Source organism: Anopheles maculipalpis, chromosome 3RL (genome assembly GCF_943734695.1).
Source record: "Anopheles maculipalpis chromosome 3RL, idAnoMacuDA_375_x, whole genome shotgun sequence".
NCBI lineage: Eukaryota > Metazoa > Arthropoda > Insecta > Diptera > Culicidae > Anopheles > Anopheles maculipalpis.
The window spans coordinates 36840673-36861366 of record NC_064872.1 but is presented as its reverse complement, the minus strand read 5'-3'; the positions used below and the strand labels follow the sequence as shown (position 1 = coordinate 36861366).

The 20694-nt window shown below is 41.0% G+C and overlaps 2 protein-coding genes across 2 annotated transcripts in view; both read right to left on the bottom strand.

The window, feature by feature from the left end:
• Window positions 1-20694, bottom strand: part of LOC126564579 (probable 26S proteasome non-ATPase regulatory subunit 3) — a 561792-nt gene that overhangs the window by 18887 nt on the left and 522211 nt on the right. The gene's annotated exons all lie outside the window — the stretch shown is intronic.
• LOC126564595 (zinc finger protein 596-like) overlaps window positions 16610-20694 on the bottom strand; it is a 394155-nt gene continuing 390070 nt past the window's right edge. The window contains exon 4 of the mRNA XM_050221673.1: window positions 16610-16624. The gene's annotated coding sequence lies outside the window, so the exon portion shown is untranslated. The remainder of the gene's footprint in view (window positions 16625-20694) is intronic.

Here is a 20694-nt window from a genome sequence, read left to right as displayed (position 1 = left end):
AATGTGCTCGTCAGCGATCCGTTCGGCACGAGGCGTAGAGGAGCACAGCGAGTTCGTTGGCTGGATAAATTGGAGTCTAACCTGTCGAAGATCGAATGCAGCCGTGGATGGAGGACTGCAGCCCTAGACCGAGATTCTTGGAAACTGATTGGAGACCAGCCCATGTCAACGCGACGTGCTCAATCCTGAGCAGAGCAAGAAGAAGAAAGGTAGTCAGGCCTCTCTCCAGATGGCATTTGAACCCTTGTATTGGCGTGTGATGGCCCGGAGTCTGTCGCTTCACCACTCAGACGCCCTATGATCATGTCATATGATATGACGGTCGCCCTATGATCATCATATGATATCATATGAAACAAGTAGTTCTTCTTCATAATCTCCTCAACGTGACATCATTGACTTTATTACCGTAAGTTAGTAATAGACGGTCCGTGTTAGAATTTGATACTTGTTCTTGCTTCAAATTAAGTCTGACTTAAGCTGTTATTGTCTCCGTGCGCCCCAAATTAAGGTGGTTCATGTTTCAAAGTTAAAGACAAAGATCCAAGCTCCAAGTAAGGATCTATTTTCGTTTAATGATCTGTTACCTCAAACATTTGCTGCTTTTAGGGTAAATTTTTGTTCATTTTCAAAAAGTAAAAAAATATATGATAGTTATGCTCATATCGCAGCTTTTGCTTTGATTTTGGTTTTTTAAATTTTTTAGATATACTTCTCCGCTCAAAAGACTTATACAGACTCTTCTGCTCTTATTAAAAACTGTTCTAAACAAATCACGTACAATAAATCGATGATATTAGGCCTCATTGTGAAACCCAAACGTCTTCTCAAACGTCACACAATTTAGTATATCAATAACATACCACTATAATTATAAGCACCACGTTATCCTCCTTTCGAAAATATGAACCAACCGCCAACAGCATGTTGTTTTATTACAGTTTTAAGCATTGAATTCTCCCAACCGTATCAAAGAACAATTAATCAACTTCCATGTTATAATTTATGCAGCACAGTGAATTGCTTGCATTTAAAGTTCAAAGCAAAATTATCTGCTCCTGAACGATAATCACAGCTCTGAAAAAGTTCAAAAGAAAACTATCCAGTCGTGCGCCAAGGTCGGTCTTTGCAAATTTGAAACGAAATGTTAGCATTTCTTTTTTAGTTTGTCTTGCTATCACATAAAATACTCATTGAATATTCATTGCTACTGTGGAATGGGACAGTTACTTCTTGCCCGAAAACTGTCGTCTCTTCTCACCAGCCGGGAGATCATAATTCTCTCTATTACGCTTCAGCAGTTTACAGACGTAGCAAAGCTAAGGAACGTGGGTCAACGTAAATACCCTGCACAACCCGTTCGTCAGCTAGAGTAGAAATAAAATTTAAAAAAGGCTGCATCCAACAACAAGCGTCCAGCAGAGTGGGCGCAAGCACACAAAAGGACTTTCGTTTGAAGTTTCGAAATCATCCATTAAGCGCTGAATTATTCATGGATAAAATCACTCAACTTATTTAAATTTGACTCAATTAAAAATGGCTCCCGGGGAAGCGAACGTCTTAAGAAGTTTAGAAGTTCCCGGTCGCTTGTCACTTTGGCGTCTTTTGGAAGGAGTGGGATCAGTACAAACACGTTGGAGGGACATTTGCACGAGCGCTCATCTTCGATTGGAACAGGAAGGGTTCGGCAAGGGAAAGTCCTTCCAGAGTCATTCAAATCGAACAGATTCCGTTGAAATGAAATAGCTTCCCGAAATGGTAAATAGTTCGCAACGCATAACACTTTCCTAGCGATTGTTCATGGAATATGACTTTTCAAACACCTTTTTTCCTGTGGAATGGGAAACATTTCTCACACCGTCCTCATTGTACTGATAACAAAAATGGGGCGGGACAAACCCTCTAATTGGATCATTTATGCTTCTTCGCTTTGCAGCATAAATTATGCGAAAAGGGAAGCAAAAAGCGAACACATCCATGCGTCGTTCTTCCACAAGACGAGGAGTTGAGATGAAGCGCAAGTAACCCAACGTTACTCAAGAAGGGTTGGTAAATGGCTTAATTCGATTCTCATTTTCACAAGCACATCCAGGCACACATAAACATGCTCGGTTGCACGCATCATAATCTTGGCATCCAAACCGGGGTTCTCTAATCGAATAAATATGCCTAGTTGCTTGTGTCGCAAAGACACCGAGAGGACGCTTACTTCATCTTGGTAAGAAACATTTCTTCCCTTCTTATCGTTAGCGTCAATGAAGATGAGTTTTCGCGAAAACACGTCTAATTTGATTCGAATTCAATTACATCATGGTGTGCCACTGCGTTAGGATCGTTTACAGATGACCTTTTACCCCTTTACGTGTGTCCTCTCGAGAGCTTTTCGCTTTTACGGTAAAACAAAAAACAAAACAGTAACATGAAAAAGAAGAAAATAATACCGATTTTCTGAGCTTTTCCAGGATTGAAACAGATGCAGTTTTTGTATGCAAATAAGCAGTGTGTCCAGACGACACATTTCTTATTTTCGATTTGATCCGCACAACCGTTTGGACTGCATGAGTTTTAGTTCAGGTTCGGTTCCATTTGCTCTTTTTGGCAAATGAAGCAAATTGGATGCCATACAACTTCTTTTTTCATGCTGTATGCTACCGCATGAAACATTGTCAGTAGCATGTTGCTTTTTCTTTATTTCATTTCAAACCAAACTACACTTTTGCCCCATTTATAGTCGTCCGTTATCGACGTGCCGTTCATTTTCCTTCGCCGAAGGAAAATGCGTACGATTTTCGGTGTTTCGCCGGATGGTTTATTGGCTTTTTTCTTTTTGCCACAACCAAACTTGGTGCTTTCCAATTGGCCAGTCAATATTTCACTATAAATTATGACAATTTTATTACGTCCATTATGAATTATTAGTAGCGCTTTGTTCGTGTGCGTTTATTTTTGGTGTTGCTTATTTTTTCAGAATATGCTCATCTTGCTAAAAAAATGATCAGAATAGTAAAGGGAAAACTCACAGGAGAATACTATTGGGAAAAAGAATATAGATTGAAAGCAGAAAGATGATAATAATATGTGAAAAAATTGTTTGAAGCCTCAAAAATTTAAAGTTGTTTTTTGAGAACAGCTCGATGTCAAATTTTCTTGATAAACTTTAATGTTATTTTTATAATTGTACTGTAACAACATAATGACACGCAATTATATAGAAACAAATCTTGAAGCTAAAACAATGTTTGACGAGGAAGTTGAACCTTATTATAATACATCATATACATGTATATAAATTGCAGAAAATTTAGGTTTCTTTAAACTAATTATCAAAACCCATTATCTCATTGGCACCAGCCCGTAATCCCTGTAGTCATATTCCTACTGGGAACCACTATTAATCGTTTAGTTTTGAATATTATTTTACCAACCAAACATGCCACAACACAAAACAACAGAATCCAGAGCTTGAATGAGCTTAACTTTCGTGAACATTCACAAAGCCACTAAGTATTTGGTTGTGCAACGACCGGAAAGAATAATCCAAGGACCACTTTGGTTCCATCTTTTGACCCTCATTTTAGCTCCACCTGTAACTATCTTCACAGCTCCACCATGTGCATCGCTATTGTCCGGACCGCAGGATGTCCGGCTCGTAAGGTTAGGCGGATTCATCGCCCAGTATCATGGCATCCGCGGACCATTATGAGGATATGGTCCGGTATACTCATTAAAACTTTTACAACATGCCCTTGCTCGTTCAACCCTGGTATTTACTATTTAGGTTAGGAGATACACAAGAAAAAAAAAGATTAATTTTTTCATGGGGTAAATATTTTGGACGAATACTAAAAGCAGCGACTAAATAAATTCAAGGGCACGGTAAACCAACGAAACCGCCGGGATCAGAAATGCACTCTACAATATCATGCACAAACACAGACATACGCACAGAGAAATGGATGTTCTTACTTGTTTTGTGTCGTGCAGAACCACTCCGGAAGGACAATGCTCTTAGCGGTGACCATTAGCATGATTCCGGGTTTCCTGTCCCGCTGTGTAAACAGTGATCGCGTGAACACTCGCCCGTACCTGTGTACGGGCGAGAACTGGACAACGGACAAAGTCACTTCGTTAACTGACCCTCTCCCGTTAGCCCTTTGCGCCAGGAGCATTTTTAAATGGATTGAGTTTTAGTCTCATTTCCGGCGGTTCCGTTCTCTGCGTCGGGTAGTTCACCCACGAGCGGACGGAGGACTCCGATTTCGGTCCACAGTTCCATCCATTCTCCACGGCCGGTTGAATCTTGTTTTTAACCTCCATCGTTAAGGATCCTCTCCGTGATCCACTTGGCGCTGGGGTTGTGCCTACGCCTTTTTTATTCACCTACCTCCTCGCTTTCTCTCTGTGTGTTTTTTTTGCCTCCCATTCCCTTTTATGACAATGGCCTTTATTCTTCATTTGCATATTAATACAATTTTCATGTCACCACCATAAAAACCTCTCGAACGCACGTGCATACACACAGACAAGCCGTGCAAGGACGCGACTGCTGTAAGGGATGCGGGTGCAGCTGGAGTGTTCATAAATTTTTAAATAAAACATGTTCGCCCCCGTGGGAAGTGCTGTCGGGTTGGTGCGGTGTGGAAGATTTTGAAGGACTCTGTGAGGATCAAAAGGGAGGAGAAATTATGAACTTACACACCAGCCCACTCACTCGTTTTGTGCACAACCACAGGAGCTGGCTCTGGCCGGTGAGGTAATGTGACTATCACTCATAAGCCTTTTTGTGTGGCAGTACGTAATATGTGTTGCGTATTTATTTTCGTTTTGGATACGTTTTACGAAATTATTAGGCAAATCGGTAAGTTGAAAAGCAAAAATTTATCAACAATAGTTAGTTGAATAGTTGAAATCAAGAAGAAACTATTTTCCAAAGGGTTTAGTGTACCTCTCTCAACCATTGTTCTTAGAAGCAACGGCTAGCAAACAAAAACCATATATTATCTAAACTATATATTTTCTTTGATGATGATATCTCACCTCTTCTCTATTCATCTATTCTTATCTTATCTTATCAATTCTAAAGGTTGAGATGAACATGTTATCCAAAGATAATGTTAAAAAAATAATTTTTATGATGGAGGCTATGGGTTTAGCCTAGCGTCATTGTTTAGTCGCAAACGACCCAGTAGTACAATCATGCAAGGGACTCTACGACTGCACGACTAGTTCGAGTACAAATTAGCAGTGGCTCTGCCCTGTTAGGCTGGAGTCACTGCTCGATTTTATGATTCTTGGTTATACAATCTTGTATGAGATTTGACAGATTATGGTCGTGCAATTAACTGTCATTTAATTCATCTGTCAACTCCCAAACAAATTTTCTGCATGCATCCGTTTACACGCGTTAGTCTCAACTCTATGAATACTCATACTTATATTTATTAAGGCAATGATAAAATAAATATGAGTTTTTTTTTTTCAAATAAAACAAAAATTCTTGATCATAATCAAACAGTAGGCTGTCGCAGAATACACAAAGCAAAAATAGGAACATACATAAATACCAAAATACGACGTATAATGAAAGACACAAAATATATTACATTTAAGTTAGGAGCTGCAGGCGACAGCTCCATCTGTCTTCAAACGGCAGGATTGGGGTCCAATCTCATCCGGACCGTTCCCCCGTAGTGAGGACTGACTATCCAACTACGTGGTATCGAAGACTCTAGTTAGTCATTCGATGGCCGGCGTGATCTAGTAGAGGGTTGTTAGGCCAACAAGAAGATTTAAGTTATATTACATTATGACTTATGTATCTAGCGCTAATTTTTTAAACTCAAATAGCGACGCAGCATTCACAACAGACCTGGGCTTGTTATTATACAATTAGGTCTTTTGAAAAAAATGAATTTTTTGTTAGGGTAGTACAATAGTACAGGGTTCTTGAGTCATGAGCTCTCCGGGTGAAATGGTCGTGAATATCACGTCCTCTCATAACTCTCATACTAAGATAGGCTAGCAAAATTGCCCTGAGGAGCTTGTATATGAAAATCATAGTCTGGTACACCACACTCTGCCATACTAACATCCACTGTAGTGCAATGTAATGTTCCGCATGGCTATCGAAAAGGTGTACCAACACATGCCTAGAACATACCTCATTGCCTTGTTTTGGAGATTTGAAGTCTGTTCAAACGTGTGCCAGATGCCAGATAGAGAATTAACTAGCAATAGTCAAAGTGCGGAGCCACTGATGCTTTATACAGTTGTTTTTTCCCATAAATTTTGACACCATGTCTTGCTCTACAAATAACGCCGCATTTTTCGATTATATTGTGAATATGCTGAGCAAACTTGAGTTCATCGTCCATAAATCCTAAGTTCTCAATTTGTCTAACCGTATCGATTTGTTTATCATCAATTTTTATAACTTCTGAATTGTTATGTGAATTTACTTAAATTCTCTCCAAAAGTTAAAACTCTTCAATGTACCCAATATTTTATGCTCGTTGACATGTACACTGTAATTTAAGCTATTGTTATTTTGCCACACGATGTACGATACTTTAGAGTAATCGTTTGTGATTTTTCCAAATCTAATATCTCTCCCGCATGACAAATTGTTGAAGTTAGAGAAACTACGTGGGGTTTAAGATATCTGAGTTTCTGTAAGGCACTTTTTTCGTTCATCGTAATCGTAATCGTAAGACAGTAGTTTAACCGTCTACTTCTTATTCTTCTTCTTGGCTAATCGATGGCCGTCGAAATGGATTACTAGACTTGCCGATACCACGTAGTAAGCTGATAAGCCCTCACTACGGGGTGACCGGATGGAAATTGAACTTCGGTCCTGCCGTTTTAAGAACAACGGAGCTGTCGCCTGTACCACCGGGCCGCCCGCAAACGACTACATGAACCCTTTTAGATGAAATATGCTTTTTTAGATGCAATGAGGTCCGGTGCTGTAGGCGACAGTGGCGCCGATCTTCAAACGGCAGGACCGGGGTTCAAATCCCATCCGTCCCCCCGTAGTGAGGACTGACTTACTTCACTACGTGGCATCGACAGTCTAGTAAGCCATTTCAATGACCTTAGAGGTCGTTAAACCAAGAAGAAGATGCAGTGATAATTGAAACAATTTTTATAAGATTTATTTCGTATGTTTTTCTGTTGCATTCTCAGCCGAACTGAGAGTGTGATTATTTGTAGAACAGAATACGGAGTAAGAAGTGGATATTTTCTTTGCTCATCGTATAGCTTCAGTTTCATAAAACTCAAAATATACTATGCACTGAATTTCATTATTAATTTCCCAACTTGCTACCCTCCAGAACCTCTAGCTCTGAGTGATAATTTATCATTAAAAATAAAAGAAAGCTTTGAGAATGAGAGAATGAAAAAAAAAACACAGAAAAACGACACAGGAAAATAGAGATGATAATTATCGTCACAAATTTACATCTACGGGCTACGGTTTTTGTTTTTTGTTGTCGTTTTGAATTCCCTACAAGAGTTCTCCTCCACCCCGGGACACGTTCGGGAGATATGTTTTCGTTAATTTTACCGCTATCTTAAACCATTTAAGGATGCCGACCGTGGAAGCGAAGAAACCGTGCATAAATTATACACTTGCCGCCTTTCTCGTCGACGCGAAGGGACAGCTAAACAGACCACTCAGCTAGGCGACAAACAACAACGAATCCAAAATGAAGGAATAGGACTCCTAGCTAGAAAAAAGCGCCGTCTATCCTTCCGCGTAAGAAATAGGGCAGAGAATGGGCTAATTATACGGACATGCTGTGTGCCGGACCGTGGCGGGTGCGTTAGGCATAAATTACATTTTTCTCGAGGGCCCGCGGTTCGTTCGCGTTTTTCTTGCTTTATTTTTCTTTCCTTCGCTGTTTTTTTTCTCACAGCATGTTATTTGCTGCATCTTTCCGGACACCGGCCAACCGGTGTCACGGTCCAATTGTGGGAGACATCTTGTGCCCTTTCCTGCGGAGTGTGCTTGATAATGGGGTTTTCCTCACCGGTCCCCAGCTGGTTGGTTGGGTACCGTTGGTGTGGAAAACCAAACTGACTGTGACAGGTGGGTGGGGGCCGGAGGCGTGTAGGAGTAAAGGAAGCCTGAAAACGGAACCCCGTTTACCGGGAAATCCTCCCTGCAGAAGGGGAAAAAGGCGCAAAGATTTCACTCCGGTTTCCGGTAGGCACGCACATCCTGCGTTAACTGAACGCAGGTCGCAAAAGGACAAGGCGGCCATATTTACCACGTCATTCTCTTGGCTGCGTGAAACCCGGAAGGCGTCCTTCCTACGGGGCGGAAAACCCTCCGGGGTGGGAGATGACATTTTTCATTCACCTCCCTTCCCCCCAATTCCACTGCCCTTCCGTCAGGTTTCTTAACCGACCCGGAATGATGTCATTTCTCACCGCAGAGCTGGTGGCGCAACAAACCGTGCCTCGCATTCGCTGTAAGGTGGCGCTGGTTCTGTTGCACTCAACCCGCCCGAAGCATGAAACCGGCCATGTTTCGAGGTCGTTTTCTTCGTTCGCTTCCGTTGTCATTGGCGCCTTCGTAACTGGCACAAAACGGGTACGGTTTGGGCCGGGAACGATATCGTCGCCACGGCTCATTTGTTCTAATTACTTATGCACCCGGAGAAGGTTGTTTAATTAAACGACTAAATTATTTATCGCCCACGGAAAGTCTACCAGCGACCCTTTCCCATTTTCGAATGGCACACGATTTATCCGTAGCGATTCGAGCGATCGAGTTTGTTTTCATTTTCAAAAGCAAATAAACAGTGAAAGCTCTTTAAAATGGGTGTGGCCGGTATGCGGGTTGCGGGAGTTCCCCGGCCGTCCTTATGTCGATGATGGTTCGGAACAAACAAATGTCACAAGGAACGCAAACAAATGTTAAGAGGTACCGCGATGATTATGGAAGGTGCAAAACCGTCTGCTAACCGTAAATGAAATCAACTTCGATGGTGTTGAACGCATGCTTGAGTTACGGTCACGATTGCCAGATTGATCAGTGCTGGATAGTATTAGGCATTGAAGTCATCCAAAAAAATAATATTTTAGGCATCTAAAACACTGCAACACTACGTTGGTTTTTGAAATTCTGTGGCTCTAATCTGCTTACGTTATTTTAAGATTAATGCAAAATTATTGGAACCATTCCTGACAACTAATGGAAACCATTCCTGACTGTATGGTTACATTTACTAAGCACTATCAAACTGCTACAGGCAAAGTTTATCGCTAAGAAATGACATCTTACAACCTTTGTTCCTTATAGAAACACGCAGCTCAGACAACTTTCATATCGTTCCTTTATTCGTCAAACGAGTTAAAACGCCCGAACCGAAGCCAACGCGATTACGCAGGTTCATTAAAAACGAGTATAAGCTGCATCTGGTTGTTACACCAACGATGAATTTGAATCTGATAAACATCTCACTAGAGTATACATTATCTCGCATACTACAAGCGTTACGTAGCATTACACGGTGAGCAGAAATTCACCACTTTAACAAATAACCTGCATTAGCGAAGAAGGTAAGAAATATACATTCAGCTATTTTGACTAAGTGCATGCCTTAACATGAACATTCAGACACACTTAGAAGCAATTTTTGGTCACAAAAAACGATCAAAAACTATTGTAAGAATTGGGTATGCATAAAGCAGTCTAGTAAGCCATCTAGAGAGCAGCCTAGACAGAAGGTCCATCAAGCTTAACCCTTCGTTCAATTCTTTCTAGAGGTTTGAGTGTCCCCCTACCCAAGGTAAGGCCTCAAACCTCAAACATGCCTGTAAAGGGTATTCCTTCTGAACGTCCAAAGTCACCTGGCCAACTTACTCCGCCGATGAGCATCGAGAGTCCCCCTACCAAAGGTAAGGCCTCGATGTCTCCAACTTTCCTGTAAGGAAGATTCTCATCTAGATTCTTCAGATTGCCTGGACAGTAAGATAAAAGAAATATATTGGTTCACATATCTAGCAATCACGTTGTTCCGTTCTCGACGCGATTATAAGTCCGAGTTTTTCTTCCCCACAACACTGTGTTGGAATTCGTAATGCCATGATAGAAGCCGTCGTTGGAAGATTGCTCCTGTTATTGGTGCTCCCATCGTTGTCAGTGTCGCCGTACTTATTCACGCACTGATTAACTGAGCTACTTGGTAACCGGTAATACCAGAATGGTGGAAATGAGTTTCTCGCGTTCTTCATACGTTCACGCATTTGTGGGCCGTCGAGCGGCGTTGCAATCGTTTCATAGATCGTTGCTGATTATCCACTGCAACTGTCTCAGCTGTATCTCAACCTATCAGATACATTCGGACCTGGATAAAGCGTGGGCACTAAAATAGAGCATGCTCCGCTGACTTTGGAACACCAGGACATCTGATGTAGTCCGAGGACAAAGCAAATCTCATCCTTTCTGCAATCTGTAACATCTAAAAATTCACGTATTCTTACGGTCTTGCGTCAACCGCATAGTAATTTGCGGTTCTTCCTGTCTGATCTGTTTTGCAAACTAATCTCTACCTCTGCTTGAACGTCACCTCTGATTGAGAACATTATAAGCATCGCGTATCCTCCTTAAAGAAACGTCACATGAGAAAAGTAATAATAAAGTAGGTTTTCATACGATTATGCTGTAATGAGCCTTGCCGCAGCCTAAAATTTTTGAAATTTGGGAACTTCTGTGTATGTAATGAGTTTTATTTCAATAAATACTTTGTTGATTAAAATTAGTTTGGCCAGCTTCTGGCTTTAGCTTTACTCCCTGTACATCCACGTAGATTATACTGTTTAAAACAAAAGAATTTTATAAGAACAAATTTTTGAACATTGGAAGTTAAATGACAAAAATCAACATTGAAATTGGGGAAGGCAACCCGGTAAGCTTTTTTGTTGATTACTCGAACAAAACCATCAATAATGCCTCGATCCAGAATAGAACCGAACCGAAGTATTCTTCAAGACACGTCCTATCATGGACCGTTTCAAAGACGACGTCACATTGTTGGCCCCAAAATCTTCCATTAATATTAATCTACTTTTTGCACTTCAAACCAAACTCTGCCGGTCCAAAAAACCAAAGAGTCAAGAGTCACCCGACCTGGGGCAGAAATTATTCATCCCGATTGGAACGTCACCATCAACCCCGCCGGCTTAGTAACTTCATCATCTTACATTCGGTCCTGGCACAGTCGGTAGCCGAACGTCGACGACATAATGCGGTTCCTTGTACGACCTGATACACCGACCACGGCTTGTGGACCCTGGCCGGTGGCATATCAATTAACTATTCATCGAGTGTACGCACAGCACCACGACAGTTCGACCCTTGGTAATCGAGATGATCTTACATTGTGAAGGAGCAAGATGGAGCTGTAAAAGGAGGAGGATGAACGAAGTAGACAGGTGTGTTGTGGTGAAAAGCGGAATGGAGTCGGTGTGTCATCTTTATCGAATTCCATCCCATCCTGCCCAACCCACCATCATCGTTTCGGTAGATAATCTATACGAGAGACGTTGATGTGAAAAGAAAACGGTGAAATATTTATAAAGATAGCAAGTGTTAATTAAACAACTTTGGGAGAACACGAAACGCTGCTGTTAAACTGTGGAAAGCTTCCGAGAGTTTGTGGATGTGCGTCGGTCCGTGTATGGCTGTGTACCAAGATCAAGGGTACACGAGCGTTTCCATATTAATTTGTTTTGGCTTAATCTAGCTTCTTCTGCAGCACCAGGTGCCCACCGACAGCAACACCACCCAGAGCAACCAGAGCCGGTTGTCGAGACACTGCGTTTGGTTATTTTCCGGTTCTTCTTCAGTTTGCCCTTCGCCAAACACCCAATTTTCCACTGGATTACAAAGTTTCCCTGAGTGTGCTGCCGGGTCTTAGCGTGCGCTAGAGCTTGCCTAAAAAAAGTCGCACCCAAGCCGGAAGCTGTTCGTACGCTCGTTTTCGTCTCGTTCGCTGGCAGGATGTGAGATGTTATACATTTTAATGGTGCTGCAGCACATCCACCACCGTGCTCCTCGTGGTTGGGTGGTGCATGTGCTCAATCATCTTGCGTGTTTGCTGGGTAGCGTTGGGATGCATACACCCCTTTGAATCGTTAACGAGCATCAGAGGGATGGAGCGCTACGCACACACAAACACACAAACACCCAGACACGTGTGTGGCCCGAAAATGGAGAGCCCAGGTTCATGGGCTTCACCCTCCGAGGAAACCTCCGACGATGGAAAAGTTTTGCGTGTTTCGTTTAAGTTTGTGTCAAAGATACTTCCGGCTGGTTGATCTGGTGTAAAACTAGTTAAAATTTCATAAATCTTCAAAAAGATTGTGGTAATGAGTTTTGAAACCGATGCCGATAGTGTAAAATTGTTGCTCGACGCTCAGGACGGCAGGCAAGCTCGGTATAGGTGCGAGATGGTTGCGGTGTGAGGGATGCTTTTTCCTAGGTAGGTGACCTCGAAGCACTTAAATTTTCACCAAACGACTACTAAAACGAAGCCAGACTAGAGGTGAGCGTGCTTGCGTGTGTGGATTTTGGGAAAGTTAAACTCAAGCGGAACAACAAGTTAGCCGATTGTTCAAGCGAAATATTTGCGGCAAAGGTTAGGATTGTGACCTAAAATGGTGTGTTAGTGTCTGTTCAGGATGGTGTTGTCATCAAGCTGTGGTCCATTGTTTGATGGGCTGGTTGATAATGTAAAACAGGTGACAAAATAAACAGGTAGACAAATAATGAATGAGTTGAGCTTTGGAACGAATGATAAATATGTTTACGTTAGATGTCAAATATTAAATTTGAAAGTTTTGATAAATATTTGAATGCTTTGAACATATTATTGTACAATAAGAAAGCCTAATTTGTATTCTAGTCAAAAAAAGCATTTTGTGCAGCACTGCGGCTTTCCGAAAAATTAACATTTTTTACAAAAGAAAATTACAGTTTTAGTTCCAAAAATAGCAAATAAAATGTTAATTTAAAACATGACACTATACACACGAATTGTATTGAATTACATGAAAGATATTCTTCAATCAAAACAGCATTAACAAACCTAATAATCACTACTAGCGACCTTGGTGCCAATCTTCACACGGTAGTACTGAAGCTCTAATCCCATCCAGACCATTCCCCCGTAGCGTGGACGAACTATCCCATTACGTCGTACCAATAAGGTCATGCATGTATGTCGTCAGACAGATCAGACAATGCAAATATAGATAAATTACTTAAAATAAGACAAACATTAGAGGCCAAGCAGCTGTAAGGTTTTCGTACCAAAACGAATAAGATATTTTAGGGAAATCTTCTCCTTCTTGGCCTTACGATCTTCTGAGGTCACGTCGGCCATGCAATGGCTTACAGGACGAGCCAATTCCATGTAGGTGGATAATCAGTCCTCTCTACGAGGTACACGCTCCGGATGGAATTTGCAGTCCGGGTCTTCCATGTAGAGATTGGCACTGTTGTCGCATGAATAACAGGGAATTATATTATAATTCGGCCGCCCGCCTTCGTAGGGAATTATAACAGGTTTAAAAATTCAAACACAAAGTTATTCAGCTTATTTCTTACAAACTCAATAATATCATGCATATTGCTTAATATTTAGCAAACTAAAAGAAAACCTTAAAATAAACTATCTTGCTAAGTGTAATTATTTTAATTTTAAAATCCTTTTATACCTTGCTATCCCTACACGCCTAACACCCATGGTGAGGTTACTCGTGCTGCCATGTTTCTTATTACCCTGGCACAGCGTAATGTAATCTAAGCGCGGATTTTTATACCATTTTTCCGTTAATTATCAAGAATAGCTGCCAAGGATGGAGGACAGCTAACGTTTCACCGGAGAAAGCACCTTTACGTCCTTTTCCTCGGCAAAGGGTACTAATTTACCAGCGTGTGTAATAAAAATGCACGCTTGTAGTATGAAGCAGAACGGAAAGGAAGCCCCAGTGAACCCTGAAATTCTACTCGCTCAACACACCCATCATCCCAGTGTTATTTCTGCATCAGTTTGAAACTCGGCCCAGGAATGTCCCAGTCGTAGCATGAAGCCGAGAACAAACAAAACGCGCTGAAAAAAAGGACTTTCGCATACTTGCTGGAATTTGTGAGCGCTTATGTGTGCTTGTGTGAGTCTGGGTTTGTAATAAAAATAATAGAAATTCAAAAATTTACACACACTCACATCCTTGGCACACGGTCCCATGCAGGTAAAGGAAAACTGGTACGAGGAAAAACTTACACTTTTAATTTGCTCCGGGTTTGAAATTACAACCAATCTGAGCAGGAGAAGAAAGCCTTTTTCCACTGATGGATAAACCAATCGCCAGTCAGTGGTGGATTCGGGGTAGGGTTTGGTGTTCTTTTTCCTCCATTTTGCACCTTCCAAACCTGCAAAAAAAAAACATGACGGTACCGAAAACGCAGTACTAATGATGACAGTGAAAATGAGCTCCGTTTGTAGTATTTTGCTGACCTCGCTGTACGAAAAATGATCCAAACGTAGTATGTATGCAGACATTCTTTTTTCTTCTTACCTTTCTCTCTTTGAATTACCAACCTTACCATGCTAGCAGCATAAAATTCAGAAAAGGATCATGTAACCCGTTAATCTTACCCGGATCCGGCATTTTTGATTGGGACGTGGAGGGAGTGACATTTGGAATATTTCAGTCCCAGATTGTTATTTTTTTTTTTTTTTTTTGCAGTTTGGCAAACAAAATCGTGGGTGTTTGTTTAAAGTGCATATTAATTTTGAAGCTGTGTTTTAAAATCCAACAAGCAAATGAAAAAATCACATAATAAAGCAAAAAAGCTTCTCACTAAAAACACATAAAAATAATATTCAAAAATCCAGTTCCAGTGCCAGTACAACTTCTAAAACGATAACTACACCGAAAGGTTTCTGCCATACTAAACGTATTACCATTTCCGTGCCAGGCACGTGAACTCATATGAAAATCTCATTTCCTGTTTGGCCACCGTCCATTCGTTGTAGGTGGAGGTTTTTTTTTTGCGTAGCTTTTTCCATTTTTCGCAGCTTCCATTTGAATCTTGGTATAAAAGTGGCGCTTTCGCCGACCGAGCGACTTGCATCGAAATTTCATGCTGAATTTATAAAGCAATTAAATGGAATGTGTGGTGATTAAAGGAATCGCTCTTTCAGAAGGAGGATGCTTTTCTTCACCGAAACGATCGAGGCGTTTGTTCGAGAGGGGTTTCCCCCGTATGTGGCGGTACGTTTTATTTCATGCGCTCCTAATTCCTTTTCACCGTGATACCACTAATGCCGCTGGTGCCGACAAAATGCATTTCTCGCTGATGCTCTAAAGTCGACGAACTATAAGTAAACGGATTGGAGTTAGTTCGAGTTTTCCTCAACCACGACACAGTTGGTAGTTTTTTTTTACACGGTGTTGCAGGATGGAATGGGAAGACCTTTTAATTAAATTAAACCGATGAGCAAACGATAGGTGCAATTTCAGGCCTTGTTAGCTGTCTGTTAACCGTTGGGCGAATGGGAAAAATAGCAGGAAAATTACAGATAGGGTAGCAACTGTGAATTGAGAAATGTGAAGGTTCTAAACTGGCTTTAAAAAAAATTCTTCTTCTTCATCATCTTATTCGAGTGTGGATTGTATTCTCCTATGGCCGGTGAGGCTTCGCTCTCCCGTTCATATTCAGAGGCTTACCTCACTCTATTTTGCCTTTCGGTTATTGGTCAGTTGTTTGCCTTTTTTTAAATTATATCTTATTCCTTTTTACATAGCTTACTATTTCCTTAACACACTTTCCATCTTCATCCTTCAAATGCTTTTCTAATGCTTCGAAAGATAGTCCTAGGGGTGGGCTATATTTGAAACATTCGAAGATCATGTGTCTGGCTGTTTTTGGTACCTTGCAACGTTCGCAATTTGCCTCGCTAACGATTTTCATCTTTTCTAATCAGTGCTTTCCCAGGTCGTGCCCTGATATGATGCGATTCATTTTCCGTATTTCTGTGGCAGATAGGTCTATATTTCGGTGCCATGGTATTTTTCAAATTTCTTGGCTTTCTCTGAGCACATGTCGCGATACCATTGTTTTGTATTTTCTATCATTTTGGTTTTGGCCATGTTTACCGCGTCCTCCATTCTCAATTTGTTCTTTATGCTAATTTGTGAATCTATTCCCTCTTTAGCTAGTGTGCCAGCTTTTTCGTTGCCCATGGTACCTAAATGTCCCGGTAACTATCTAATTTCTGCTTTCGATTGTTTGGATCTTTTTGAGATGTTTTGTATTGATTCCTCTATATGTGTTTGTTTTTGGGTTTTTTGGATTATTTCGCATTCTTGCCTTGGCTATCTGTGTATATGATTGGCTTATTGATTCTATTTTCGTGTGCTATTTCTAACCCCTTTTTAATTGCGATTATTTCTATGGAAGTAATGGATGTGCTTTTTCCAACTTTAAATTTGTATGCGGAGTTTTTACCGTGAATCATAGTGAATATTTCAAGGTGCCATTCTTCTGTGGTTTAACTATCGTCAGTGAAAATTAGTGTTTTTGTTGTGATTGCTTCCTGAATTTCTTTCTTGTATTCTAGTTTTTTAAAGAAAAAACTGCAGTTATGGGAGGTGTGATAGTTGGAATTGTTCATCGGTTGCTCAATAGTTTAACGGACAGGTTTTCAAGTGAAATCATGTCTCCACCCAAAAAACATCTCCCATGTTTTGTTGTATTAAACATTTCTAAATAAAAATGTGTCAGGTCTGTACTGAGTAAAATAGTTGTATTACAAATATTCGTGGCAACAGTTTTACCATTTAAACCTGTTTATAAAAGCACTCAAAAGGTTTAGTTGGTCGTCTCAAGCGCCCCAAACGTCTCAAGCAAGTTCATGTATAAGGACCAGAGCATTTTGTTCAGTTTCGTTTTTTACAATTTGTGTTCCTCAATAACTCTTCTGAGCAGTGCTGCTATAAAAAAAATTGCCCCCTATCATGTGCTGCACGTTATGATTCTTTATACTTTACGTAGCATTTATACTTCTTTCCAAAGTGTTTTCTGCAATGGAATGATTCAGCACCTCAAACGATTTTAACGAGATACCAGGGAGGATTATTTGCACTTTATGCAATACAGCTTCTTTCTATATTGTCATGTCATTGTGATTGTCGTAGCAATGTGCAACCAATTGCTAGGCTTGGTTATAAACATGACGTGGGAGTTCCATGATCTCCTCTGAACTAAGCCGCTATATTGCTCCCTGGTTCGATCGTTGATGGAGTACGCAAGCACAGTGTGCTTCCTTGAACTCCTTAAAGCAGAAACAGGTCGGCCGTGTAGAGCGGAACAGTGCTACATCGCGGTGGGAAACAGGTGTTTAAACCTTAAATGACACAAACTTAAGTGTGGACAGATCACGATCACGGCGTACAAGACTGTAGATTAAGATGTCATCCGTTTCAACACACGTGCGGGCCACTTCGCAAATAACATCAATCGAGATGTACGGTGCAATGTGAGAAAGAAGGCTCCAAGTACGTGGAGCACTTTGTGGAACAATCGCAATTGCAGGGTAACCCTGTATTAGTCATAAGTCCTTTGCGCAAAGTATAATAAATCATTCATATAATAAATCATTTGCGCAAAGTAGAAATGCTCTTTGAGGAGTATTTTTTTTATTTTTCAGATAAAAATCATGATTTATTCGGAAGAATTATAGTATTTTCAAGAAAAATTTAAGAATTGTCGAATAAAAATTAAAACCATCTTATATAGCTTGTACATGCCTACAAGCAGTTGTTATAGCCAACAGTTGGTTTTTAAGCATGGACAAAATAAATCATACACTTAAAAAAAACATTTTTTCTTGCCGTGATCATTAACTAACAGTTTAGGCAGCACTGTAAAACTCATCCTTTCTTAAAAAGATAACATATATTTAGAAAGTCATGCGTAATTCTAATAACTCCACTTCTACATTGTTATCGCCAGATATTAGGGAACAACTTTCCTAAAGATAGTATTGTTGTAACTATTGCATTGAAGGAAATATTGAGCTTGTAGAAAGAACAGTTCAAGCGTATGAATTATTTTTGTCCATTACTGTAGTTTCTAAATCAGTGACAACAGTGTAGGTCGAAACTCGCGTCTCATTACACCAATCTTGGTGATTGCATTGGACGGGCCGTTCAATGCAGCGATGAGCGCTGTGTATTATGTGTGGGATACAGTTCATCGAGTGAGATGCGCGTCGGTTGAACTAATGTGCTTGCTGCACTCAGCGCATGCCCAGAATAAACATTGAGTCTTTTAAAAGCCCCGAAACAGTACACCCGAGAGTCTTATGCACTTAGCATTGAAGAAACACTCGTAAGGGTGACTGCAGGGAATCACTTGGCAATAGTAGCAGAGAAGTTCCTGCACACAATATCCTATTTTCAAATTTTGTTAACTCTGTACTTAACCAAGTGGTATAAGACCAAAATCAAATAAGTCAAAGGGCATACATTAAAGTTAAACAGCATTGTATAAGTCATTGCATAAGAGAATCAAGTAGAGCGGAGTTAATTTTCCTCGCTAACAATTATAGGAATAAGAGCAAGTATTGGCCTTAAAAAAAATAGAGGTGCTTTAGGATCATCACCTAATACTTGACATCACACAACGTGTGAAGTTCACTCCATTATCCAACTCATTTTGAGAAAACTTTCTTTGAAAAGCCTAAGTTCTTCATTTTTACGCATTAAAGGTTTTATATTTGTGTTTTAATTTTACATTTATAACCAAAGGCATTTAAAAAATTTCAGTTAAATAGGTTTGAATCCAACGCCCTATCCACGCAGAAACCTTTGCAGCATCCACACAGTTGCCCTCTAGCGGGAAATGAACGTACTAGCAAAGAAAACCCAACACCTTTACCTCCCTTTTATTTCTCAGTTAATTTTCTCTTCGCAACTAACGACACCAACCACCCACCAAAAACCGGTCGGGTGTGGTAGAGCAACTCGTGGAAAATCTTGTCACCAGCGTGAGAAAAATCTCCCAACTCCTGATATCGAATGTACGCGGACGGCACAAGTCCTTCGGAGTAGGAAAACAAACACTCTTCACCCGTTTACCGTTTTGCTGTACCGATCGAATTGGTCTATCGTCTACTCGCGAAGAGAAGCGACTATCCTTCACCGTACTGAGTGCGTTTTTCCCAATGTTGTCATTTAAATGTGTACGATTTTACTGTTGAAGAGGAACGACATGAACCAAAAATGAGAGTTCAAATTACAGCAGATGAGAAGAGCGCCCCGAGCAAAAGAGAGAGAGAGTGGGAGAGCAATGTTACTCAGGATGACAAAACAATGACCACGATAAGAGGTCTGTTGCAATAATCAACATTTACCACCTGGCCCTTCGGCATTCCGCCCTGTCTTGCATGCTCCACAGCACCGTGGAAAACCCGGCAAAAATTCACCACTCGATACATTTTCACCACTGAAAACACAAACACACCGACGCACGCATACACGCTCGGTTGTCGGTGTGGTGAAAAGGAGCGATGAAAACTCGAATGGAAATCCCTTCGGGGATCTCGTCGCGTTCACGTGTCACACACAAACAGTGGCGCATGCGCACTTTCGGTGAGTGATTTTTCGAACATCGAAAAATGGACACTCACTCTCTCCCATACGCTTTTCTATGCTCATGTGAAATATTCTTTTCCATCGTAAACGGTAGATTGTGGAGAAAAGTATCGCCTAAAATTATCGGGATTAGGAAAATGAGTACCGAGTGGTGAGTGCCGCCCGTGTACTCATTCTGTCCCGGTGTTGAATGTTTCATTTAAAGCAAACGTTCGGCCGCTCGTTCGGATTTAGTTTCCACCGAATCCTTACACCGAAAGGATGAAGGTTTTTATGCGCGTCGCGTTAACAATAGCGTAGAGCTGTATCGGCATACAAAAAAAAGGGAAAAAGGAAAAAAGCCACTTTTTTTCATTGTTTCGGGTGAGATGAGAAAAAATTCCACAGCACCAAAAGTGTTTATTAGTTCGCGGTGGTCAGATGTGTTCATGATAAAAGAAACGAAACGTTTCCAAGCGTAAACGCATTGAAAGAACTGGGGGCCTGTTTTCGAAAGTTTTGCTACGACATTCAATGGTGACTGTTTGGTGTAGGGAACGGAAGATAAACATGTCAGCGCTCTGGTACTTTTGGATTTAAATTTACTAGAGCGCCACTAAACTCAACAAGGTGAATATTAGTCCAAACATCGGTTTCAAATCAGCGAGTGAAAAAGTGTTCAAACTCATGCAGAAATCCTTATCCAAAATGTTAAGTTCATTCGGTTCAGAAAACAATTCCTCCAAAAAGATCAAACCCTGGATGCATTTTCTTCCATCCCTCGCGTTGAATCTCATTTGCTCATCTACACCACCCCCGAACCGGACATCGGTTTGCAGTACTCCGGCTCAATCCGGAAGGAAGTTGCAGATCGCCGAAAAAACACTCGCCAGCACCGTTTCCAGCGTCGTAGCACAGCTGTTGGGAAAACACATTTTCTTCGCATTTTCTTGCAAATATCGTTCCTCTCTTTTGGGGCACCCTGCCACCGTTGATCGACATTAAACTTTCTACCACGGCACCCGCGTTGAGTCAGCT